The sequence below is a fragment of the Culex quinquefasciatus genome, chromosome 2 (assembly GCF_015732765.1).
Source record: "Culex quinquefasciatus strain JHB chromosome 2, VPISU_Cqui_1.0_pri_paternal, whole genome shotgun sequence".
NCBI lineage: Eukaryota > Metazoa > Arthropoda > Insecta > Diptera > Culicidae > Culex > Culex quinquefasciatus.
This window is the reverse complement of record NC_051862.1, coordinates 31,741,305-31,768,298: the sequence shown is the minus strand read 5'-3', so window position 1 is coordinate 31,768,298 and position 26,994 is coordinate 31,741,305. Positions and strand designations below refer to the sequence as shown.

At 36.6% G+C, this 26,994-nt stretch overlaps 1 protein-coding gene across 1 annotated transcript in view; it reads right to left on the bottom strand.

Moving 5' to 3' along the window:
- LOC6040091 (insulin-like growth factor-binding protein complex acid labile subunit) overlaps positions 1–26,722 on the bottom strand; it is a 439,577-nt gene extending 412,855 nt beyond the window's left edge. Inside the window, exon 1 of the mRNA XM_038252035.1 lies at positions 25,632–26,722. The gene's annotated coding sequence lies outside the window, so the exon portion shown is untranslated. The remainder of the gene's footprint in view (positions 1–25,631) is intronic.
- Between the last annotated feature and the right edge of the window lie 272 nt (positions 26,723–26,994).

Genomic DNA, 26,994 nt, shown 5'->3' with positions numbered 1-26,994 from the left:
TAAAAGGATTTTCCTAGCTAATTTTCAGCTTTTTTATAGTTTTGCAAATTTAATCAACAAATTTTCAATTTGCAATCATGAAATCTGTGGCATTTTTTTTTTTTTTTCATTTTTAGGATAAAACAAATATTTTTGAAATTAAACTATCTCAAAAATCTTAGATAAAAATATGCAATGAAACTTAATTTTTAAAAATAATAATAATACATTTTTTTCAAAACAGAATTAAAAGAAAATTAATCAGTTTACCCTTAAACAAACAATTTGTATGTATTTATAACTAAACAAATTATACAAAAATCGCTTTCATTGATTTTTACATTAAACTGAGTAATATAAATGTCACACTACGATATTTCAGTTTGTTAACTGATGTCGAAAACTCATATCATCTTCAATGAACTTTTGGGCACTAAATTGACCTAACTAGTTCTCTTCTCTTGACATTTCTGTGAACTTGAGTTATTGAAAGTTAAAACATTGACCTGTTTACCGATAACCTGCATTTAGCTTCAAATGATGTGTGTCTCCTAATTCAGCTATTAAAAATCAACCAACTAATTTAAAAAGCCACTCTAAATATGTATATCAAATATATTTTACTACACCTAAACCTTCTAATTCAATCCAGTATGAAGATCACTGGCCTCCCCCGAAATTCCACCAACCAACCGGATCAAACCAACCCCTCCACCCAAATCGATTGTCACAAAACCCCCGACGAGAGGGTTGCGGTTTTTCCGTTCGGATTTAGGATTCGAGGGGGTGGACCCAAAACCGCAGCCGTAATTACCAAGAGCAACCAAGCCTTACCGTCCTTTCACTGGGGGGGGGGGGGAGCAAGTCGTCAAAAGGGGTTTCACTCGTAGGAAGGGGGGACGAAAGCAATTATTTCCAACATTTCAATTATTTCAATTTATCGAACGCGCTCGAGTCCGCCAATAGCCAACATAAATGGAATTGAGTCGCTCTCCCTCAACTGCGTTCGTTTCCACCGATGACCACACTTCTTCAAAGCTTCAACGACTGCCTGTGTGCTCAACGGTTGAACTCCATACTAGGTATTGGCGATGGGGGGAACACGACGAAGCAAGGTTTTCTTAGATGTCAAACCATTTAATGAACCAAAGTGACAAATATGGGCGGATAATTAGAGAGTGCAACCGATGGTCAACCGAACATGAGGGTTTTCTTCCCATTTGGGAGGCGCGATTGGGAGTGACAGTTCGATTGACTTGTGCAATTGGGCTTGCTGATGCTTGATAGTAATTGCCGGAGGGGGCGTTCTCGAGGATCATGATGGTACGAGAAGTGCGATTGGTTTTAGTTTGATTGAATTTGCATTTCATTTCCGGGCACGCTACAACTTTGTCTGGCCGAAAGTTGTCTGGTCATCGAGCTGCGCTGGGGTTTGGGTAATCAATTTTGTGCTGTTCGAATGGCACTGCGTGATGGTTTGCGGGCTGAGGTTGAGGAGTCTATCGTGTGGCGGACTAATTGGTTGGAAGTTGGTCCAGATGGTATCAATTGAATAAATTAGGTGACATTGAGCTTGATGCCTAGAGATATTGGCGGTAAAGCTGGAAACGAGAGCCGTGAATAGAATTGATATATCTTACTACGAAAAGAACCTTAAAATGTCTACAATACAATAGCCTTAAAATATAATGAAAATGAATGTGTTTCTAAAAGAAAACTTATTTTCAAGAGTTTGAGAGTTTTTAAATTCCCGAGTCAACCTATGAAAATATCAACTTCGTTTGAATTTGTTTTTTTTTTAATTTTTTTATAAATTTTAAGTAACTTTTGTTTAAATTTGAATGCAATCAAATTATATTTCAAGCTTTCAAGCTACAACAAAAAATGTTCCTTCAAGCAATAACAACAAACATGTACATATCTAGAGTTTATCTGAGATAATGTAAAATATATCATCAGTTAATTTTTTTGATTTTGGTTGTTTTGGAATACAATTTACAAAGGTTGTTTTGTAAAGTATAGATTAAAATTGTGCATTTAGAATTATTTATTTTCAACATAATTTCAATATTGAGCCTAACTTTAAAACATACAAAGCACACCAAACGTCATAACAGTTACAGTATGTAAAAAAAGAATTTGTTCAGAAACTCATGCCGTACATTTTGCTACAAAAAGCTCATGAAAAGACGATTTCTATAAATAGTTATATAAAAAATTCTATAACAAAAATCAAAAAGGTGCAAAAAAAGTTTGTACACCTTTTGAAAAATCAACATAAATAAAGTTATTTGTTGACAAATCACAATAATTCCAGTCTCCCAACTTAAAATAGGCATTCTTGACTGATTAAAAATCTAATTTGGATTGGATATAAAGTTTACTACACAGAAAAAAAATGATGGTAATTTTCATCAGGAAATGGTGACAGATTTTGTGGCAAAATAAATGATAAATTTTACCCCAAAAAATGATGAATTTTCATCGGTTTTTGATGAATATTCATCAGGTTCACATTTTTACACATTTTTTATGTAATATTACACAAATAAAAAGGTAATATTCAACCTACGAAATTTTCAACATTCCAAAATTCAACTTTTTTTTTCTGTGTAACGACCCAAGTAGCACTCATAACTTGTCGACTGTTGAATAATAGTTAGACAAATGTTTTTGATAAACATACGAGAAAAAATTTGAACATAACTTAAATAACAGTTTGTTTCACTGCTTGTATAACTGACTTGTGTAACTATCGTGTTTTGTGCCACAAAAGTGTTAAATACAGTCAACTTCACTCTTTTCCAACAAAACCCAACATAGGAAAAATTCTCACCTATTTGGAGGGTTCCATCCAATTTGCTGATTTACACTGTTTAAACAACTTATTTTGGAACACCTTCGATAGAAACTTGCTTGCTCACTTCCGTTTGAGGTATTTATCACTTGATTTCAGTTGAAAACGCTTTTTATGAGCTGTACTTAAACGTCAAAATCCTGATATGCCATGATGCCGTTCCCTCATCTGCATTGTTTTCCTCGAAAACAGTTTGTTGAATAAGAATAATATTGCACTGTTTTTTTTCACTGCTTATCTAACATTGTCATGTGACGGCATCTTCTGAAAAATGGGCGTGGCCAACAATTCTATAAATAACCTTAGATTTTCTCGCTTTGTTACACAAATGTTATCGGAGAACAGGTTATATAACTGATATTCAACAAACATATTCAACTTGACATTGCGTGTTGTTAGGTGGTGTAAATTTGTACGTGAGGTATTTAGAGTTTCAATAATGTTTATTTATCGAAGATTGCAATAATTTTAATTGTTGACCGATTATTTAGAAAATTTCGCCGTTAAAAACTACAAAAAAATATCAGCTTACGGAATTCATAATAGAGAAACCAACAAATTAAAATCACACCAATTTTCAATGTTACTCCGTGGTACGGTAATCGAAATGACAGTTGAAACGGTTTGTTATAACAAAGTTACATAATGGAGTTATAAAAACTGAATTGAAACAAACTTATATAACTTTATTTCCAATGACAGCCTTTTCTGGAGTTAAGTTGTATAGCTCACTGCAGTATAACAAAGCTGACAGCAGCCTTCTTATTGACGTTTAGGCCAGCTTGTTTACTATGAAGCCTCATGGAGAGATGTGGAAGCGCGCCTGGACCTGCCTGGAGATAACAACAAGTCGTCGAAGTCATCGGATCGAATCTTGGGAAAGACGAAGTTCATAAAAAAATGAAAATCTAAAAGTTCGCCATGAAGAGGGTTTCACATGAATCACAGTTAGAGAGCGCGAAAATATTTTTTTTTTTTCATGCAATTTTAATTTTTTTCTAAATAAATCGGGCAGAAACAAGCGTACCAAAATAGTCAGAGATATTATTCATATTGGCTTCGTCGTTGATTGAAATTTTGATAAGAACTGTTTGTTTACATGTAAATTGGGTAACGGTTAGACAACTGTTTTCAATCTATCTTTCCTTTTCAGTGTGCGCTTTGATTTGACAGCACAGCCGTTAAGCACGCCCCCTTTTTTCATTGAATCTCTTGTTAGCTAGCACAGTGTTGTCAGATACATTTGTACAACTTACTCTGATAACTTGCATCTTTTTCTGGCAAGTTATACAACAGAAAAAAGTGCGCTTTTTCCAATGCACAGGAGTTGTAGAACAAGTTGTGGCAACGAGGCCGTTCGGTTATACAACCAGTTACGAAATACGTTTATCTGACAAAGTGTGTTGCTTGGGTACTTAGTTTAACAGTTTATATAACTCTGGAAATTCTGTATAAAACATATCAAAACTTAATTTTGCAAACTTTTAATTTAACTAAATGCCAATATATTATCAAAGAGTTGTTAAATAAACATTTTGGAGTGAATATAACACAGTTTTGGGGGTCTTTGTATCGATAGAAAAAAAAATTCGATGGAATTTTGTACCAACCCGCAATTACGTCGTCGGAAAATCCAGCGGTATCCGAACCAGTCTACGATTGAATTATAAGAAAAAAGCATTGGTTCAATTACATACCTAAATATTTCTTGAAATAGGATTGTAAGACAAGGCTGAAGTTTATGTGTTCTGTAAGTCGATCCAGAGGCATGATTCAAACACATTTTTTTTTTGTATACAGAAAATGTCTTTGAACTTGAAGGTTTTTTAACTCATTGTTCAGTATCAATTAAAAATTTTCAATTTAAAGTTATTTAAATGCCTTCCAAACGAAATATTTTATCAACAAATTTCAAATCAGTAAACTGATTTAAACTAACTTAAAAAAGAAAGGTTTGGCATTTTAAGAACTAATATTTAGTACGAATTGAAAGAAATTTCTCAAGATTTTCAAATCACAGCTCTTTCAAGCTCGGTAAAAATGCAAACCAACAAAAAAAATCTGTTTTTATCTTGATTACTTTTTTTTATTTGCAAAAAAAAATCAAGCATATCTAAAATATCATTGATTTTTTATTCATTTGCAGCAGAGTTGAAATATTTTATGAAATTAATTCAGAAAGGAAAATGAAAATTGTAACAAATTATTTCAATTCTCAAAGAAACACAATTTTCAACTTTTGTTCTAATATGGAAATACAATTTTTGGCAGAGTTACCAATTTTTTGATTTCTTTTATCAAACTTCCTTAATATGATCATATTTCAATTTAAAAAATAAGTTTGCCTAAAAAAGTTATTCATAATTACACAGCAGTAAATTATTTTAAATTTTCTTATACGGTGCTGAGAGCTAATCAGCCAATTAGAAATAAATTTTCAAAAGCTAATAACCCTCGCTTACCGTTTCAAAAGATCCGATAAACATTGAATTCCCATGACACATTGGTTGTTTCGAAAAAGAAATGTAAAACTTATTCATATTGGATTTTGATTGGGCTAAAATTTGGCAAGTAAATTCCAATATAAATAGACTCTTATTTTGTAGTTTGCCTATTAGGGTGATTCTATCCAAAATGAGTAGTCTAAAAAATTGCGTACTAAGCGATTTTCACTCAAGAAACACAACTTTCTAAAATTAATAACTCCGAAACGGCTAAACTATCTTAGTTGCAGAGGAAAAGTGATAGGTTGGGCTTCTAATGAAAAATAGTAAGGCTGGTACACATATATTTCATCATGTTATATATATATAAAAAAAAAAAATATAAGATACCCATTTAATTTGAATTAGAAATGTGGTGCATATCAAATTCAACGCACAACAAAGAACAACAAAAATTTGTTTAGGTTATCAAAAAACTGCTATCCTTGTTTGGATTGATATCAATAGTATTGAACTAATTCTATATATTTAAAGCTTGAAAAACATAGCAAATATATAGAAAACATAGATTTTATGACTTTTTCAAAAACTTCCCGGGAATATATAAATATTTTCCCCGTTTTCCCGGAAACTCAAAACCTGGCAAAATTAGACGTCCTGCTTTGAAATCATCGAACAATTGGGTAAACATCAACATCAGTTTGACAACTGATTTTGGCTTTAAAACTATCAAAAAGTGCTATCCTTGTTAAGATCGGTATTAATAATATTAATGATTTTAAAGCATGAAAAACATAACAAATATAAAGATAACATAGATTTTATGACGTTTTCAAAAAAATTCCGGGCATAAACAATATTTTTTTCCGTTTTCCGGGAAACTCAAAACCCGGTAACAGTTGCAAAGTAACCGCCGACCTTACAAGTCGCATTCTCAACGCCAGTCCGCAGTTTGTGTGCGCGTCGCCGCTTTTTTTTAAAATGTGCACCGTAGACAAAAACAGTGTGGTTCTGGATTTTTGTCAACTCCAAAACCAACCAAGCCCAAAGCTTGTAAAAAAATTTCTCGCAGACCTTCAAGTAAACCAAGAAAACTTGCGAGCATTGCAATTATGCAATAGAAGAAAAATAGCCGTGTTGCAGTTCGCCGACTCAGCAATGGCCTCGTCCATCATCGACAAACCTCTGGTATATCAGGGTTGCAAAATCCCGATTTACCTGGACAACAACGCTACGGAAGTTCGTGTGCTTGACCTACCTCTAGGCATAAGCAATGATGACGTAGTCAAAGTGATGAGTAAATACGGCGAAATTTTAACCATCACCAACGACCGCTGGATTAACTTCTTCCCAGGGATCCCAAATGGAGTTCGGACCCTGCGGATGTTGCTGAAACAGCCAACGCCGAAATCAATTACTGTAAACAATGCTGCTGCAACAGTGACGATTATAGGCAAAAAAATCGCTTTGCAAACTCAAAGCAAAGAACAAAAAATGTGCGGATTCGAGTAAAAAGGTGGACCAAAAAAGCAGTACACAACCGATTGAACCCGAGCCAAGCAGCAGCAGCAGTAAAAGCAACAACAGTAAACCAGAACAAAATGCAATGGAAACAAGTGAAATTGACGAAGAAGACAACGATGGATTCGAGACCGTGCTTTCTAAGCACACCCGCCGCCGAAAGCGCTTACAGGCATATTTGGACGCGGATGACGAATTGACAACAAAACGAAGAGAGATGGCTGCAGAAGAAACAACAGATGAAGAAGATGAAGATGTCATAAAAGCAAAATATTATAAGAAAAAGTGTTGTGAGATAACTTATAAATCCCTGGAAGAAGAGGACGAAGAAAAACTTGAAGAACTTGATAATTCATTCTCTAAATATTCCGCTAAATATTTGAAACATAGACAGAAATCGTTAGAAAAAAGGCATGGTAATAATTATTGAAGTGATTTTAAACTCTGTAATCTTTCCTCTTTCACTATCCACCTTGAAGAGATGAATGCACAATGGTGTAAAGTCTCTATAATAATAAAAAAAAAAAAAAAAAAAAAAACCCGGTAAAATTGGACTTGGAAATCATCGAATAATGGGGTAAATATCAACATCAGTTTGACAGCTGATTTTGACGTTTGACAACTTATATTGACGTTTGAGTGTTTTTTTATCCGTATACATTTGAATTAGAGAACATCCGAATTTGCGGACATTCCCAATCCGCTCTGTACTTCTTACAACCATAAAAGGCATCAAGGAAAAGCATTCTGCCGATTTACTTTAAAGAATTACTAGTAGTTACTTCACAGAAAAATATAGTTATATTCAACAGGAAATGGTGACAGATCTTGTGTCATAAAAAAAAAGATAATTTTACCTCAGAAAATGATGAATTTTTATCAGTTTTTTATCAGTTTTTGATGAATATTCATCAGGTTCACATTTTTACACATTTTAATGTAATATTACTCAAAAAACAGGTAATATTCAACCAACCAAATTTTCAACATTCCAAAATTCAACTTTTTTCTGTGTTGAATTGATGGGAAATGCACGAATTACTGAGTAACTATGGAATTACACGAATTACTACGGAATTACTAAGTAATTCCAGAATTACAGGAATTACTGCAGAACTGCGAAGTAATTCTGGAATTACTGAATTACTTACTCAAAATCCGAATGATCCCGTACTAGCTGGTTTCTTACATGAAAATTAATAGGCATTTAATAGAATCATAAAAGGTTTATCGAAATTATCTTTTCAACAGTTGTTTTCTATTATTTTATTATTTTCCGAAGAATGTTTTCACAAAAAAAAGAATCATGGAATTACCAGGATTACTGGGATTATTAAGGATTACTCTGGAATTACTCAATAAATCCGGAATTACTGAATTATTTGCTCAAATTCCAAGTAATTCCCGATTAGTGACCAGTCTGACACGATGCTGGAAACCCCTTGCTTAATTCAATGAAGGTTCTACAAATTGACGTCGTCGTGCTATCTAGTCGCACCCGCCATTCCGATGTTCCGAGAAAAACGCGTTTTAATGTTTGACCTTGAATAAACAAAAACGAAAGCACGCAATATAAACAATAACAAACACGTTTTGTTTGGCTGACCATTATGTGCATTGTCCCGAAGTTTGGTAGAAGTTGGTTGATGGAGTCCCGAGTTATAGTTGCAAATGTCAAACTCAATTTCGCCCAAAATGCACGTACGACAAGTTAGCACGACGGCGTCGATATGCGAAAAGGTAAGAATTAGATACATACAAAGGTTAAACAATTGAAACAGTTGCCTTTCTGCATACATTTTTAAGATTCTTCCGTGGACAGAAATAGCTCAAATTCGGAATTTAGCATAGTGATGGGTCAATCATTGATTTCTGGCGGTAGCCACGAGTAAGCCATGATTTGAACCACCCTAGTGTACATAATTTTTTAAAATAGTGAAACTTCCAAGCCAAATCGGAGCCAAATCGAAGCTCTTTTGATCTAGATCCTGCCGATTTGAAGTGAAATCGCTGAATAAAACTACACCAATCAAAAAAGTTTAAATGGGCTTCTCCGAAGTACCTTAAACAGAACCATTTCCATCACTAAATGAGCAGCAAACCGCTCGTCAAGCCGGTGAATAAAACGGAATTCATTATGAGCAGAGCACCCACATCCAATCACCGGCGCCCAAGCTGGAAAAGGGCCATTTCCCAGAAGTAACTTTTCCACTTACAAACCGGTATGTGCCCCTTTTGCCCGAAAACTAGCATGGTGATTGTTTTCGGCACGGCGGGACCACCCCCCGAAGCTGTGCAATTGAATTACGCCCGGCCCGTTCAGAAACGTTACGTTACGGTGGTAGTTTTCCGATCTAATTTTCCGGCAAACTGCCACACTATTTGCTCGCCAACTAGACTTTGTGCGTCGGATAATAACGCAGGGAGGGGTGGTGGGGGGGGGGCAGACATGGTCTCGGGATCTCCCGTCGAACAAGGCAAAACCGCGGAAATCCCACGTGGCCTAGAAGGCAAACCGCGCGCACAAAGCCCCCCGCCACAAAGAGAATACCTGAGTATTCTACCTCTGCACACGTGTACCACACGTGGTCCGGACAGTGGCCCCCGCTCCGGTTCCGGCTCTGAAGTCGATGAATAATTAAGTTGCTCTTTGGTGGCGGTTCCGAGAAGGAAGCCCCGGACAACAACGGCGGACGGCTACAGAGAGAGTTAGGCAAACAGCAAGTTTTCCCAACCTAACAAACCGACGTCGGAACGTCGGGACCACGTTGCATAATGGAGCAGAATCAGCCCGCGCGGGCGCTGATTATGATGATGGTCGTCCCGGGCTGGGAGTGATTTTCCGCGGACAAAGCGTTTAAGCTTGGTTTGGGGAGTCGAGATGTTGATACGGAGCTTTCACGAGCGCGCTCGGTGTGGTTACAAGAGGGCTTTTAGGAAGAGTAACTTTTTGAGGGAGAGGGGAGGGAAGGTGGGAAAAGTCGACCAAATCGCGTGAACAGAATGGGAGTTTATCTCTTGCGAGAATGAATTAGGCCCTGTTTGGTTAGTGAAATCGAAACTGTTTGATAAGCTGTTGATGAGCAGGTTGAAGAGATTCTCGGAGAAGCTGATGAATTGTTTTGGAGTAGTTTCAGTCAGAGCTATCAGAGAAGTTTTTGATGAGATTGTTTTATTTCACTTTTTGTCTCAACTAGTTTCAACAAAATAGAACACACTAGTTTTTTGTTGCTTGTATTGAATCTTTTCAATCAAAAACTCGTCTTAGACTGACAGAGTTTGAAAAAAAAAGGTGCAGGTGGTTATGTTACACATGACCAGTATGACAAAGAACTTTGCAAGATGATTGTTGAAATTTTCGATTAGAATGTCCGGTCCAAATTCCCCCCTTATAATAAACGTCCTATCGAACTAAGGGGACGGAAATTGCAAGTGGAGCTGAAATAGAAATCGAAGTGAAATCAATTTACTTTCCTTCACCACTCGAAAGTTACCAAGATGCGGGAATGTTTTTGCAAGGCTGTTGCAAGCAATCGGCGGCAATAAAGGAAATTTGAACAGCAGACATTAAAAACTACCCTTTACAGGGCTCTTAATGATTACGAGATAGTTATTCTAAATTTCCAGAAACAGATTTTCACAGTGGCACAAAAAAATGTGCATTGCAGTAGTCTATTTATTACTTCCTGCCTAATAAGCAATATATTTTAACTGCTTAGCTTTAGCATATTTTAACTGCTTAATCTCAGATAATGGCCAAATGCAACTTTTTATGTCCAGTATCAAAAATCATTAAGTTTGATACCCATATTGCCCCAACTCTTACGGTCCGGCAAATGTCCCCCCATCGGAACATCCCCAGGGCCTCCGGCCACTTCGGATTGTGACCACTACTGCCAAAATGTCAAATTTCATGTCCGGTATCAAAAATCATAAAGTTTGATACCCATATTGCCCCAACTCTTACGGTCCGGCAAATGTCCCCCCATCGGAACATCCGCGGGGCCTCCGGCCACTCCGGATTGTGGCCACTACTGCCAAAATGTCAAATTTCATGTCCGGTATCAAAAACCATAAAGTTTGATACCCATATTGCCCCAACTCTTACGGTCCGGCAAATGTCCCCCCATCGGAACATCCGCGGGGCCTCCGGCCACTCCGGATTGTGGCCACTACTGCCGAAATGTAAAATTTCATGCCCAGTATCAAAAACCATAAAGTTTGATACCCATATTGCCCCAACTCTTACGGTCCGGCAAATGTCCCCCCATCGGAACATCCCCGGGGCCTCCGGCCATTCCGGATTGTGGCCACTACTGCCAAAATGTCGAATTTCATGTCCGGTATCAAAAACCATAAAGTTTGGTACCCATATTACACCAACTCTTACGGTCCGGCAAATGTCCCCTTATCGGAACATCCCCGGGGCCTCCGGCCACTCCAGGTGGTGGCCACTACTGCCAAAATGTCAAATTTCATGTCCATTATCAAAATCCCTAAAGTTTGATACCCATATTGCCCCAACTCTTACGGTTCGGCAAATGTCCCCCCATCGGAACATCCCCGGGGCCTCCGGCCACTCCGGATTGTGGTCACTACTGCCGAAACATCAAATTTCATGTCCAGTATCAAAATCCCTAAAGTTTGATACCCATATTGCCCCAACTCTTATGGTTCCGCAAATGTCCCCTTATCGGAATATCCCCGGGCCCTCCGGCCACTCCAGGTGGTGGCCACTACTGCCAAAATGTCAAATTTCATGTCCATTATCAAAATCCCTAAAGTTTGATACCCATATTGCCCCAACTCTTACGGTTCGGCAAATGTCCCCCCATCGGAACATCCCCGGGGCCTCCGGCCACTCCGGATTGTGGTCACTACTGCCGAAACATCAAATTTCATGTCCAGTATCAAAATCCCTAAAGTTTGATACCCATATTGCCCCAACTCTTATGGTTCCGCAAATGTCCCCTTATCGGAATATCCCCGGGCCCTCCGGCCACTCCAGGTGGTGGCCACTACTGCCAAAATGTCAAATTTCATGTCCATTATCAAAATCCCTAAAGTTTGATACCCATATTGCCCCAACTTTTACGGTCCGGCAAATGTCCCCCCATCGGAACATCCGCGGGGCCTCCGGCCACTCCAGGTGGTGGCCAGTTCCAATGATCGACTCACGCGACCGGCATGTCTTAGTTGGTCCTTTCCTCCAAGCCATCTGCTCCTGGACCTCCGGGCCGTCTGCTACCGGGCCACCAGGCCATCTGCTTCTGATGTGTTCTCGTCGACGTCCAGCAATAGAATGAATTTTCGGGACCGACTGAGCCGAGTTTTGTTGGCTCGTCGACGATCCGAAAATTATGAGGTGGAGTGGGGGAGATTTTAGATACATCAATCTCACGTCTCTCGATCGACTGATTGGGAAACGTTCGTTCATCCAACCAGCGTGCACCAAAAAGAGGGGAAATTTGCCGAGAGGGGAATTCGTCACGTAACGTTTTCGCTTCGCGAAAATTTTGGATTGACACCACGTATAGAAACCTTAGGACAAAGTTCTTTGTCAAAATTGAAGATTTTCTAATTTGCCTAATGAGAATCACCTGAAAAGTATCGAGCCGCATTTACAGAGTAAATTCTGTGATCCTATTCACTTTTATATGTATTTATTTATAAGGGTAATTCTCTACCAACTCACACGAAATCGGGAAAAGTTGCCCCGACCCCTCTTCGATTTGCGTGAAACTTTGTCCTAAGGGGTAACTTTTGTCCCTGATCACGAATCCGAGGTCCGTTTTTTGATATCTCGTGACGGAGGGGCGGTACGACCCCTTCCTTTTTTGAACATGCGAAAAAAGAGGTGTTTTTCAATAATTTGCAGCCTGAAACGGTGATGAGATAGAAATTTGGCATCAAAGGGACTTTTATGTAAAATTAGACGCCCGATTTGATGACGTACTCAGAATTCCGAAAAACGTATTTTCATCGAAAAAACAATAAAAAGTTTTAAAATTCTCCCATTTTCCGTTACTCGACTGTAAAAATTTTGGAACATGTCATTTTATGGGAAATTTAATGTACTTTTCGAATCTACATTGTCCCAGAAGGGTCATTTTTTCATTTAGAACAAAATTTTTCATTTTAAAATTTCGTGTTTTTTCTAACTTTGCAGGGTTATTTTTTAGAGTGTAACAATGTTCTACACAATTGTAGAGCAGACAATTACAAAAATTTTGATATATAGACATTAGGGGTTTGCTTATAAACATCACAAGTTATCGCGATTTTACGAAAAAAAGTTTTGAAAAAGTTACTTTTTGCGTTTCTCTTTGTTTCGTCGTCCGTGTCTGTCGCGGGTGACCATGAACGGCCATGATCGATGACGACCAACTTTTTTAAAACTTTTTTTCGTAAAATCGTGATAACTTGTGATGTTTATAAGCAAACCCCTTATGTATATATATCAAAATTTTTGTAATTGTCTGCTCTACAACTTTGTAGAACATTGTTACACTCTAAAAAATAACCCTGCAAAGTTAGAAAAAACACGAAATTTTAAAATGAAAATTTTGTTCTAAATGAAAAATGACCCTTCTGGGACAATGTAGATTCGAAAAGTACATTAAATTTCCCATAAAATGACATGTTCCAAAATTTTACAGTCGAGTAACGGAAAATGGGAGAACTTTTTAGTGTTTTTTCGATGAAAATACGTTTTTTCGGAATTCTGATTACGCCATCAAATCGGGCGTCTAATTTTACATAAAAGTCCCTTTGACACCAAATTTCTATCTCATCACCGTTTCAGGCTGCAAATTATTGAAAAACACCTCTTTTTCGCATGTGCAAAATGGAAGGGGTCGTACCGCCCCTCCGTCACGAGATATCAAAAAACGGACCTCGGATTCGTGATCAGGGACAAAAGTTACCCCTTAGGACAAAGTTTCACGCAAATCGAAGAGGGGTCGGGGCAACTGCTGTGTGAGTTGGCGGAGAATTACCCATAGTTCAAACATCAGATCACTTTCTGGCTGATACTTGTTATAAGTCGAATCAAATCTATAAAAAAGTGTTTTCGAAAAGAAAAAACTCGAAAAATTGTACATGTAATTTCTCTTCAATGTTTTTTCGAGACTTTTTCGATAGAAAAAAGATTAATAAGTAGTAATAATGGGATTAAAATGTAATAATACAGCAATTTTCGAAAAATCATAACTCCTCGACATTTCAACCGATTTCAATTGTCTTATACGCAAATAAAAGGTGATAAAATTGCCTTTCAAAGAAAAATTATTACAAGTTTCAAAAATCTAGCCTAACATATGAGAAGGGCGTATGAAACTTTTAAATGCCGTTTTGACGGTGTCTGGACCAAACAGTCTATGTCTGAAATTTTTTTTATCAGATTCCCCGGACATTTTTACATAACATATTAAAAAATGGGAGGAGTTCATCAACAGGATTCCGAGTTATGATTTTTTGAAAATAAAATATGTGTTTTTCAACGCGCCACGCGCAAAAACCGGAAAATGACGAAAACGGCAAAAAATCAACTTTTTTCATTAAAACTGCGATAACTTTAAAATTTCAGCGATGACCTATAGATGTTTTGGCACCAAAATTTTTGCAATTAAAAGACGCAACTTTTGGTACCCAGACATGTGTAGGTCATTGCTGAAAATTTAAAGTTATTGCAGTTTTAGTAAAAAAAGTTAATTTTTTGCCGATTTCGCCATTTTCCGGTTTTTGCGCGCGGCGCGTCCAAAAACACGGATTTTATTTTCAAAAAATCATATCTTGGAATCCTGTTGATGAACTCCTCCCATTTTTTAATATGTTATGTAAAAATGTCCGGGAAATCTGATAAAAAAATTTCAGACATAGACTGTTTGGTCCAGACACCGTCAAAACGGCATTTAAAAGTTTCATACGCCCTTATCATATGTTAGGCTAGATTTTTGAAACTTCTTACTATTTTTCTTTGAAAGGCAAACTTATCACCTTTCATTTGCGTATAAGACAATTGAAATCGGTTAAAATGGTGAGGAGTTATGATTTTTCGAAAAAAGTGGTTTTTCCGAAAATCGACGAAAATGGCCATTTTTCAGTCCACCCTAACACGGCGTAGGTCACCCTAATGGCAAAACAAAAAAATATGGGTCTAATTATTTGTGTGTGTGAAATTGAAATTTCGATAAAAAAATATAAAAAGATGGGCAATTTTTTTTTCGTGTACCCTTTTTTTCTGAATTGTAATCATCAACACCTACAACTGCCAATGACTCTAAATAAAAATAAAATTATGTACAAAAAAATACATTTTCGGTTTCGGTGAAAAAAATTTGATAATAATAGAAAAATAATCAAAGATAATTTGAGTAATTCCAGGTCAACCGGGTACACTTTTGGATTCGACCTTCTCCGATTTGAACCAAACTTGGAGGGAACGTTCATCTATTGATAGTTAGCAGAAATCTCAAGTTTGGTGCTGATTGGACCATTGCTCTATTTTTGGCACCGCCCTCTTTTTTGACGATTTTCTAAAACACTTTTTTTTCTTTTAATCATAACTTTGAAACTTTTTAAGCAAAAGATTTTCTACACGTTGCATTTTGTAGAAAATTGTCCAAGGAATTCGATTAAAATAAAGTTTTAACCCTTGAATGCCCCCTAATATTATATTTTCACGTTCTATGTATAAAAGTTCAGTTTTGACCAATTTCTTATATTTTTATTTGTTTTAATTAATCACCATCGTGTTCCCCGGAAAATTTTACATAATAATCAATGTAAACCTCAAACTAAAATGAACTATTGACGAGATGCAGCGATTTTACTGAAAAAAGTTTGATTTGTCGTAGCACTCTGTACTGTGAATTCAAGTTCGAAATAAGTTTCTCACATATAAAAACCAAACTATGCGGGATTTATCCCTTTTTGTTGAAAAGTACACCATCAGGTTCACATTTTTACACATTGTTTATGTTATATTGCTCAAAAAATAGGTACAAAACAAAAAAAAAGTTGAATTATATGGAATTTTGGCAATTTGGTAGGTTAAGTCGTACCATCTTTTTTTTTTTTTTTGAGTGATATTACCAGAAACTGATGAAAATTCATCGTTTTCTTATGTAATATTACACATTTTTTTAACACAAAATCTTTCACCATTTCCTGATGAAAATTACCATAATTTTTTCACATTAGTGTACAAATCGCTAAATGTTTTCAAAATAGCCTCAAAACATTCCCAATTAATCTCAAACCTTAACCCAAAATCAAACTGCATCTTAAAGTGAAATTACACCTCTAATCCCCGGTCACACCTGAGCTTAAACCGATCCCGTACCGCCGAACGCCTGGGTGGTGAACCGAAAGGTGTGAATATGTGCTCGCACACTTTATGGCCCCTCGGTGGCCGGCGATGGTGGCACACTAAAATTTTATCACCCCCCTGTGGAATTATGATTCCTGGTTGTCGCGTGTGCCAGCGATAGCCAGCAACGTGAGGGGGACGAATGGGGATGGTAAGGGGGTCATAATCGGTGATTTTCGACCCAACCTTGTGGCTGGACATGTTACCGGTAATTGGAATAGATGTTGCTAGTTTTTAAAGTTTGGTTTTTTATGTTGTACTTCATTATCGGTAGAACATGGAACAGAATTTGCATAACAAATTTCGTAATTGGTGTTATCAATTTCATTTCAAGATTGGATGTCAAAATCTTTCTACATCGGCAAGTTACATGAATTCAACGTAAAAAAGCTCTCACATATGAAAAATTTTCCTTTGGTCAGATCTCTCAGTCAGAACGACCAGGCCAACGCCATAATTGGTGAAATCCAATTATTTTTCACCAAGAGAAAAGCTCGTACCCACCCACAACTTTTTTCGCCCTTCAACCCCCAATTTTCCTCTTCTCAAAGCACGATGATAGTTGTGATGATGATGGCGAATATGTGAGTGTGTTGGTGACCACCAAACCAAGCTACCAACCGACGACAAAGCCACTAACCAAGTTCGCCATCGTCCTTGCTTTTTTTTGCTGCGTGGGGGTGAAGTAGGGGGGGGGGGGAACTTTCTGCCGTGGTGGAAAATCTGTCAAAACAAGTTCTTTTGTTGGTCGGCTCACGCCTCATCGCACACGATGGAAGCAGACGGTTTCTCGAGGCAAAAGACGCCAATTTTCGCTCAGTGTGGGGGGGTTTGTGCACTGAGAAAAAATCGTTTTTTTGGAAAGTGTTTTAAAAAATTATAAAAAAATATAAATCTAAAATTTTTCACCGTGAAAAATTCACATCTCATGGAAAACGCTAGGAAAAACTTTAACCAAGACCTTCCATTTATATGTTGACTGGGTAGAGTTGGGGGTGGCAGCGAGTGCGAACTGTTCAGTAATCTGCTGCCAACTTGGCTGCCCCGTTGCTGCTCCCGTTAACCCTTGCTTGCCCAGTCCACACATTCATCATTTGCGGGGGTGGTAGACGGAAAAAAGCTAGTATCAAGATCAAGGTTTCAGTGAAAATGGGGTCTGCCCTCGCTTTTCTGTTAAATCCAGGAGAAGAGGAAAGTTGAGGAAAAACGAGGGGGAAATTTGTGCAAAAGATTGTTTTGACAGGACATGCAAAGAATGTGGGTGGAGGCAGTTGATGTTTATGAACGTTGAAAGAGTTCAGTTGGAATTGGCATTTTGTTTGCAAGAGACTTGATCTGATTTGTATTGATGATGCCTCTATGCTGTGATTTGACATGTTACATTTCTTAAGTTTGATAACATTTCACAAATTTCGTACTCTTGTATTTTTCCTATTCTTCTCATCAATATTTCGATGCTTTTCAGTTTTTGCCACAGTTTGTAAACTTCACCTTTTTTCCAAGAAATTCATTAGCTAATAGTTTGTGGTCTAGGGAGGAGCTTCTCCAAAAACATTTGTTTAAAGCGCAGACTTCAATACATTTTTCACACTTCTCAGACAACAGATTTGCAATTCTAACTTAGTACAATCTTCCCCCTCTTTTCAACCACACTCATTTCCCAGAAAGCTTCCTTTTGATTTGACGCCACCAAATTAAATTTTCTCGATTCCACGCACCCATATCGACCGCCAGATTTTCCGCCAAGATCATCGTCTCACATGGAGCACTCAACCGTCGAATGTTTCACGCGCCTTCTTGGGAAAATCTTCTACCCTTTCTTGATGCCCGGAAAAGCTCTCTCCATGTTCAGAAAAACTTTTTTCCCTCATCAGAGGCGGAAAGTTGGCGCGCTATGAACACACTCCACTCTGGCGTGCGATAATGAACTGGCTGTTAATTTCCAGTTGAAGTTTTCCTCCGCGAGCACACAGGGAAAAACTCACTCTAAAGACTTGGGTAAACACACGTGTGCGTGTGAGGTGCCACGTGCAAACAGATGTGAATTATGTGTCACGGGCTTTCACGGGTTGGAAAATATTCGTGGAAAGGTGGGTGGGGATTTAACAAACGAAGAAAACGCGCTCGAGACGATGTTTGAAGCTTTGAATCGGGGGGAAACACAAAGAAAAGGTAGATTTTTGATTGCCGTTTAAATTAGCGGTAAATAAAGCTCATTTTTGTTCAAAAATTTTGGATCGTTCAAGACAGAGGAAATTTAAATGCAAATATTTGTTTGCTAAGTTTGATATGCGGGATTTCTAAAGGCTTCTACAGTGAAACCCTTTAAGGGTTTGTTGATCTTGATCACAATTAGTTTGCCAATGTTATTCTATATAAAAAGGTAGATATAAAAAAAATTGAAAAATTAAAAATTTCAGGAAATTAAATGAAAACATACAAATAAGCAACATTATCAAAGTAATAAACATCTGAGAAGGGATGATGGACAACATTTTTGAAATTGTTGCCAAATTGAAAGATTATTCAATTTTTACAAAGGTGTAGCCCAGCAAGGTCTTCGATGCGACTCGCGACTGGTTTTGAAATTAATTTAGAATCCGCCCCACTTATGGGTTCTCATCTGTCCCTGTTCGCGAAAATATCCCAAATAAATTCTTCACTTTTGAGTTAATGATGAAGTTTGGTTCTAATTTCACTATAAAAATGGCGAATTTCAATTAAATTTTAAAACATACAAAGCTTTGGAATGTATGATCTCAGCATTATCTCGTTTTCCAAAAGGATTCATAAAACGTCAAAAGTTTTAAAACTTGAATGAATGAAAAATAATTGAAACCATTAATTCCATTGTTAAGATTCGTTCAAATTTAGATCATTATGATAATCCTGTTAAAAACAAAGTAACTTAAACTTTCGTTAATATCAGAAAAAAAATCCAACAATTCGCAACATCAGGTTGAATTCTGTAGACCACTTTGGATTTTCCTGCAAATTCTCAAATTCATTTCAAGTCATTAAATCTCGAGAGTACATGGTTTTTAAGAAAATATTTCCTTGAAGCAAAAATTCGAAAGTTAACGTCGAAACATCAAAGAAACGGTATGAGCTACAAGAAAATTGAAAAAAGTCTGAAAAAATACAATATTATTATCTTTCTGGAATCATAACTATTTTGCAGGATATATAAATTTTATTCAAACTAATCAAAAAATGTGCACAATAATTTGGTCATGAAAATGGGGCGATTCACTTTTCACCAGATTTGACTTCGAAATTAATTATTTTCACTCAGATATGTAAACAGTTAATTGGTCAGAAAAGTACAGAACAATTGATTCAAATTTAAAATAGATTTGATACCATATAAATCGGGAACCGTTACAAAGTTGATTATACATTGTTTCAATAAGGTCGTTGAAAATATTTTCCAAAGTTTTTGTCGTCCCCCTACAAAAACGGATCGAAAAATTATGAGGCAATTAAACCGAAAAAAAATTAAATGCATTTTCCTTCGTTTATAATCGTTAAAAATATGTTGATTTTTGTGAGACAATTATGAATAGTTTCGTAAAAAAAAAATTTTTGTCAATACCAAAAACCTTTTCAAAACCAATAATTGAACCTTTTTCATCCAAATGTGGAAACCGTGACTTTTAATTTCATATTATTTTGTTTACAGTTAAAGGTGTACATCAACCTGAGTTTCTTGCACCAAGACATTTGTTGCACACATTTGAGTATCAGCAAAGCTACGGGAACTGTCAATTTAATTTTTGATTTGTCCTGTTTCATGAAGATATTTCATGATTAAACAGAGTTAGAGACGATTTTAAGCTCAACATTGTGATGTGATGGACCAAATTGGCTGAATTTCAGGGTGAAGACTCTCAAGATATATCCCGAGTGCATGACTAAGCCCGATGTTAAAATTTTGCTTTTTAAAAAATACAAAAATCAAAAATTGACGATTTTTTATATGAAAAACACAAAAATATTTTCATCTTTTTTTTTAAATAATCTTTTTAAAAATCGGCCTTTGTCATGCACACAGGACCAGTTTAACGAGTCTTTACCAAAAGTTTGAGCCGATTTGGTCAAGGCAGTGTTGAGATATCGTGGTACCCGTTTTTTGAAACTGCTTACTTCAAATAGCTATATCTTAGATAAAAAACAGCCAAATGTCCTAAAATTTTTTTTAATAATAGATGAAAATGCTTATTTTAATGCTCTGAAAACAGATTATAAATAAAACTAAGTGTGGCTGACACCAACCTCTGACTGTTTTGTCGATTCACAGGTATGTTACCCCTTAATGTTTAAAGCAAAATAGAAATTCAATCCAAATATATTAAAAAAAAGATTCCTTTCCAAAAATCTACAAATTTGGTGTAGTGTAAATTTAAAAGGATCAATACTTATATCCTAATACATTTAATAACACTCCACCAAATTGCACCATCATTATGAAATTATTAAAAAAGTTTGATATGGAAATAAATTTTGAGAAATTTCAGAAACATTTCAATTACATTTTAAATCAAAGAAAAAAGTTATGCAAAATGGAAATTAAGGGGTTACATACATGTACATCGGCAAAAAAGTCAGAGGTTAGTATGAGCACATACATCAACTTGTTTTTAATTCTTTTTTCTTGGCATTAAAATATACATTTTCACCTACTTTCAAAACAAATTTGAAGATATTTGGTTTCATCGTTGCCGAGATATAGCAATTTCAAGTTAGCAGTTTCAAAAAACGGGTGCCACGATATCTCAAAATTGTCTTGACCAAATCGGCTCAAAATTTTGGTAAAGACGCGTTAAACCGATTCCGTGTGCATGACGAAGCCCGATTTTCAAAAAAAAAAATATTTAAAAAAGATAAAAATATTGTTGTGTTTTTTATATGAAAAACCGTTATTTTTTGATTTTTGTATTTTTTTCACAAGCTAATTTTGAAATTGGGCTTCGTCATGCACACGGAATACATCTTGAGAGTCTTCACCTCAAATTTCAGCCAATTTGGTCCATCCCATCTCGAGATATCGTGGCACCCGTAAATCAACTCAGGGTTTAGAGAAAAACGCCAACAAAGTTTGACAGCCCTCTTTGCGCATGGCAAAATTTTGAACTTAAATCGTCTCTTACTCAGTTTAATCATTAAATATCTTCATGAAACTTTCAAGAGTGATTAATAATCATCTTTTTAGTGGATTTTTCAAATATTCTGTTATATAAAATTTTGTGATTTTCTACATGTATGTAAACCCTTAAACAAACTAATCAAATTTTACAATTTCTAGCAACATTTATTTGTGAATCACACGCGGCCCGCGTTACAACGGTCATCGAGGCTCAGCTGCTCGAGGAACATTGTTTTGGATGATTCCAAAGCTTTTTATCCATATCTCGGGTGAGTTTTCAAAAAGCCGTAAGAGCCACTGATACTAATATTCGTTTTTTCTCGAAATTGTGACAAAATTTCATTAATTTTTAGTTCGAGGCGCATGAAAGACGTGTAGATGAACAATCTAGAGCATGTTTGAAATTGGTTTTTCGTGAGTAGGTCGAATACCCAGGCAAAAATGCCTTTGTTTACCGTTGTTACTTACGGCTTTTTGAAAACTAATCCGAGATATTTTCAACTTAATTCATCGGCAGGGAATTCTCTGGAATTCAATTCTGTCAAACATCATAAATGTCGAGTTATGCTCAATTCATGTTTAGAAAGTTAAATAACACAAGAAAATATATAAATTAACTAACTTCAAAGAAATTCCGCAATCCTCTCTAAGCTTCAATTTTCCATCTCATTCTTCCAGAAATTCACACCCCGTATCGGAGTCCATCACTTTCGCTGGAAATCGATTGAAATTGAAACCGGTGCGGCAGTGGGGGCAATCAGACCGCAAAGTATAGCCTCCGAACAGCTCCGTTGGAGTGGGTGCCTTCTTCTGGGACCGTGTCCACTGAAGCAAAGCCCGGAAAGCCATCTTTGCGTGTGATGTGGTCGGATTTCTTGGCGGGGACGCAATTTTAATTATACGGCCCCATCGATTTGTGGTCGGTCAAGTTTGTCCCCACCACAACAAGAGATGGCTTATGTTAATTTGATCACTTTCTGATAGGATTGCCGCGGCGACTTGTCGACAGATTTGGGACTCGACCGCACAACCGGTTGCCTTTTTGAGGGGCCGGACTAACGAGCTGTTAATTTTGCTTCTCGATTACACAACAAATACAACACGGACTACAAGCGGCATGGGTTGACAAGTTGAACTTGATAAGACCGGCGCGACCTGCAGCAAGAAGATGGGTTCTGCTTTAATTATAGCCCACTGAAATAGGCGTGCGAGCGCGCCCGCTATCGTCTTGGGTGAAGATTTTTTTAATGACCTTTTAACATGACTACATGCGTCCTGAGGCAGCTTCCTAGCTTGACTCCACTTGACACTATCGCGTACCCGCTAAAGATACAGATTCCGTGCCGTACTTTCAAGTTCTTCCCATTTTTCTTTTTTTTTTTTTCATTTTTGGGATTCCTCTTAACAAGTACCTTCTACACAGTTCAAAAAGTTCTAACCTCGAAAAAAAAAGTGAGGTTAACGTACTCTCTCGCTCTGAAGAGGATCATTGGACAGATGTTTTCACTTGTCATGATCACCGAGCGCGCGAGCACGGGCATAACGAGCCAAGTTGACACCCTTTGAGAAGGGTTTGGGGCGATATACAGCGAAAGAAGAGAGTACACACGTAATTTGATGCTCTTGTTAGCAGCTTCAGTGAAATCGTTACTACTTGAGCGGGAAGTTGTCGTTTTGAAGTGGTTGGGGTGGATACTAGGGGAAAGGGGACACACTTGGCGAGTGGAAGTGTTAAATTGTGTGTAAATTGGGTAACAATTTGTGAGGAAGTTCAAGGTTTTGATGAATTTTATGGTTCTAACAATCTAAAACTCCATATTTTTTAATTTTTGATATTTTTGAAATGTTTTAGTGGACAAAAAACCGCAACTTTCGAGCCATTGAGAAGAATGGAAATACATTTTAGTCGAAAAAAAATGTTAATGTAAAATCTAATTTGCAATCGAAAAGTTTTTGATAGAATTTTGGATGAAGTACACTGTTTTCAAGATATAGTCAACTAAAACTTTAATGAAAAATTTCGGATTTTGTTTTTTTTGAAATAGTGGATATGATTGTCCAAAAGTTCAAAAAATCTAATAAAATTTCTTAAGAAACTTTGAAGATTGAACATCTGGTTGCTGAAGTACAGCGAAAAAAAGAGAAAGAAACAAGAAAATTGAAGTTTTTTGAGTCTCATTCAATCATTCCCTCATTTTGTATTGCCAATATCTTAGCAACTAATGCATTTGAGAAAAAATCCCCCCAAATATGAGCCAATTGAATAAACGCAAAAAATAAAATGGTTGGAGTCGGCCGATTTTTTAGAGAATTAAAAAGAACCGTGTTGACTGGGCCTCGTGACGCGGTGGTTAGCGACTTCGGCTGCCGATCCCTAAGTTGCTATGGGGCGCGGGTTCGATTCCCGCCTTATCCTCCTGGCCTTCTATCGGATGGGGAAGTAAAACGTCGGTCCATTTGCGTAAAAGAGGTTTTGGATGACTCACCACACATAACCTTCGGACGCCTAGAAATGAGCAGAAACTTGCAACAGAGACCACAAAAGACCCGGGGGTCGTTAAAGTGGATTGCTTTTTTTTGACATGCAATAATGTTCGATATAATGTATACCAAACATTTGAGAACATTTCAATCAAATAATACAAAATAATATTTTAAAATGTAGATCAAAACTGCACAGGATTTGCTCTAGGAACGTATTTTTTCTGCTAAAGTATCTGAATATTTCCCTAACACAACCCATTAAACGAAACTATTAAAAAAAATGCAAAAAAAAATAATGCACAAGAATCTGGGAAATAGCAAAATCCGTGAAAAATCACGTAGATTCAATCTCACCCCAAAGACCCAATGTCACCCTCACTGAAGATACTTATAAAACTCGGGGAAAGGTACCTTAGGGGATCTTTTATAAATATCCGCAGAATTATTTAATTTAATTTGGTAAAAAAAATCTCATAGTTAATAAAGCCCATTTTTAATATTGATTCATTATTTTCGTCTTGACAAATGATCTAATTGGGTTGATTTGAAGAACTTATAATCAAACATTAACCAATTTTTAGTTTTATATTTTTCTAACCCGTTGGATTTCTAGCCGAAACATTTCAGTCAGGATTCAATCATCCTTTCGGTTTTTTTTTCTTTAAAAGTCTCTCTTCAAGAAGGTTGAAAAATTTGGATGTAACGAAACAGAGGTGCTAACTGCATAGTAAAAAAAAATGGCATGGTGAAAATATACCTCTATTTTATGTACACAGAAAAAAAATCATGGTAATATAACATCTGTTAAGGGGTACATCTTTTATGTCAGAAAAAAAGATGTAATTTTACCTCTGGAAATGTGTAATTTTACCACTTTTCTGGTGTAATGTCACTTTTTCAGTCTAAATTGAGGTAAAATTACATCATAAAAGAGGTAATATTCAACCTTCAAAAATTACAGCTTCCAAATTTACATTTTTTTTACATTACGTTAAGTGTGAAAATTAATGTTTAATGTATTAATGAAAAGAGGAAATTTTCGCCTCCCCAAATTTCGGGACACTTTGTCTAAGGTAACAAATTGTTATCGAGCACGAAACTGAAGTTCATTTTAAGATATCTAATTATGGAGGAAAGGTATGACAAAACTCATTTTTATTTATATTTTCATGTTTTGCATTAATGTAATAATATTTTTTATCAACAAGATGTGTTACGTAAACAATGTTTGCTGCATTCTAATTCCAAATCTCATTTTTAAAAATAATGATGTTTGAAATTTTATGGAAAACTAAATAAATTTTTTGAATCATTTAAAAATAATTTTTAATCATTTCATTAATTTTGAACACAAGTTAATGATATGTTCAAATTTAGCTGTGAAACCCTACCATAAAAGTTCAAGCGCTGATTCAATTCACGAGAAAGAAATTCACAAATAAAAAATCTTTTTTTAAAGACTTTTAGAAAAAAAAAATCTTTAAGAAAAACGGTGTAATGATAAAATCAATACACATTTTGTTATATTTAGATTTATTTAAAATTTTAGTTATGTATAACATTCAATTGATTTATATTATTAGTATTAGCAAAAGTAATTAGATTGTTGAAAAAATATATCTGTCATAATTTTTCGATCAATTGAAATATTTTGTTTGGACTATTACTGATGGTTAGATTTTTGTTTCAATTTAAACTGATTTAATAAATATTAAATATTCTTAAATTGGCATAAATTTTGACACTTCGTTAAAAAAACACTTTTTCCGCAAAAAAAAAAAAAACAAAATGCAGTCCCCCCTAAAAGATCCGAAAATCTCTACTTACATTAGATTTATGGAAATTAATCCTTCTCGCTGTCCGCGGTGCTCTACACTGCTAGCCAAGTGCACATACACTCGCCCTGCACAGCTCTTTTTCCAGGATTCGCCAGAAAAGTGGGAGGTGGGTGGTCCAACGACGACAAATGTTATTTTGGCTCTCTCCCCGCCGACAGATTAGGGTTCTTTCGATTTTGGGTTTGCTGCTGCTGTTTTTTCCGGTCTGGAACTCTCGTTTTCTGTCTGCGAGCTCTTTTTACACCGAAATACTGGACTTGTGGCTTTCCGCTTCCTTTGGCACTAATTATGAATCCTATTAGTGGGATGAAGCTTTGTTTTCCCCTGGTGGGAAAACCCTTAGAATTTTGGATAAGCCGGCTATTTTGGGGCCGGCTTTTGTGGTTTGCGAATTCTTCCGGGACAATGTCCCCAAACACTGGATTTTTCTTCTTTTATTTCAAATACCAAATTAAAAACAGAACTTAAAGGTTGTAACGCATACCACCACTGCTTTCAGCTATCAATATTGCCAATGACTCAGAAATCACCAATTGAACTGATAATGCAAATGAAAACACAATTTTGATTGAAACAGCCTTGATCAGCTTGAGAAACTTTTTTTTTCGACCGATAGCTCACTCGTGATAATCTCTCTTCAGCGATGCCTCTTCTTCAGCGTTCTTCAAAAATTCTTCATCAACACTGCAGCAAAATTCACTCGTGTAATACACCTTCCAACAACAATTTTCTTATCACCTTTCTGGGCGTTCCAAACACTGATAAGACTCGCCTCGACAAATGCTCATCAACACTATCACGTGGAATTCAATTCCGCAAAAAAATATAAATCTTCTCTCTTCAAAATCATTCGCCAAATCTATGCACAATCACAATCGATCCCAACCACACACAAAATTCACAATTCCAAACGAGCCACGTTCAATTCCCGTTTCGCTTGCCGCGCTAAGCGAGAGCAAAAAAACACGCACCACGAAATTCCGAGAGACGTGTACGAACTTCCGAACGACGGCGACGAAACAGCCCGGTGTACCACGTTGAACGGAGACCGAAACTCTACTGACTCCGCGCGCGCGATCGTTCAGCCGTTGCATCAGCACGACGAAGCCAAAACCCAAAACAACCCCGGACATCACCAATACCAACGGGGAGGAATTTGCACCGAGTGAGAAGCGAAGCGGCGCGGTGAGACGTGAGCAGTGAGAAGAGAATGCTGGAAGAGAGCGGGCGAAAAAAGGAGCGAGCGAAAATGGGAAAGAGAGCGAGACTAGTGAGCGCGAGGAGAAAACAGGTGTGAACCAAAGCAGGGAAGGAAGTGCAGTGAGAAGAGAGATTGAAGCGAAGAGAGTGAG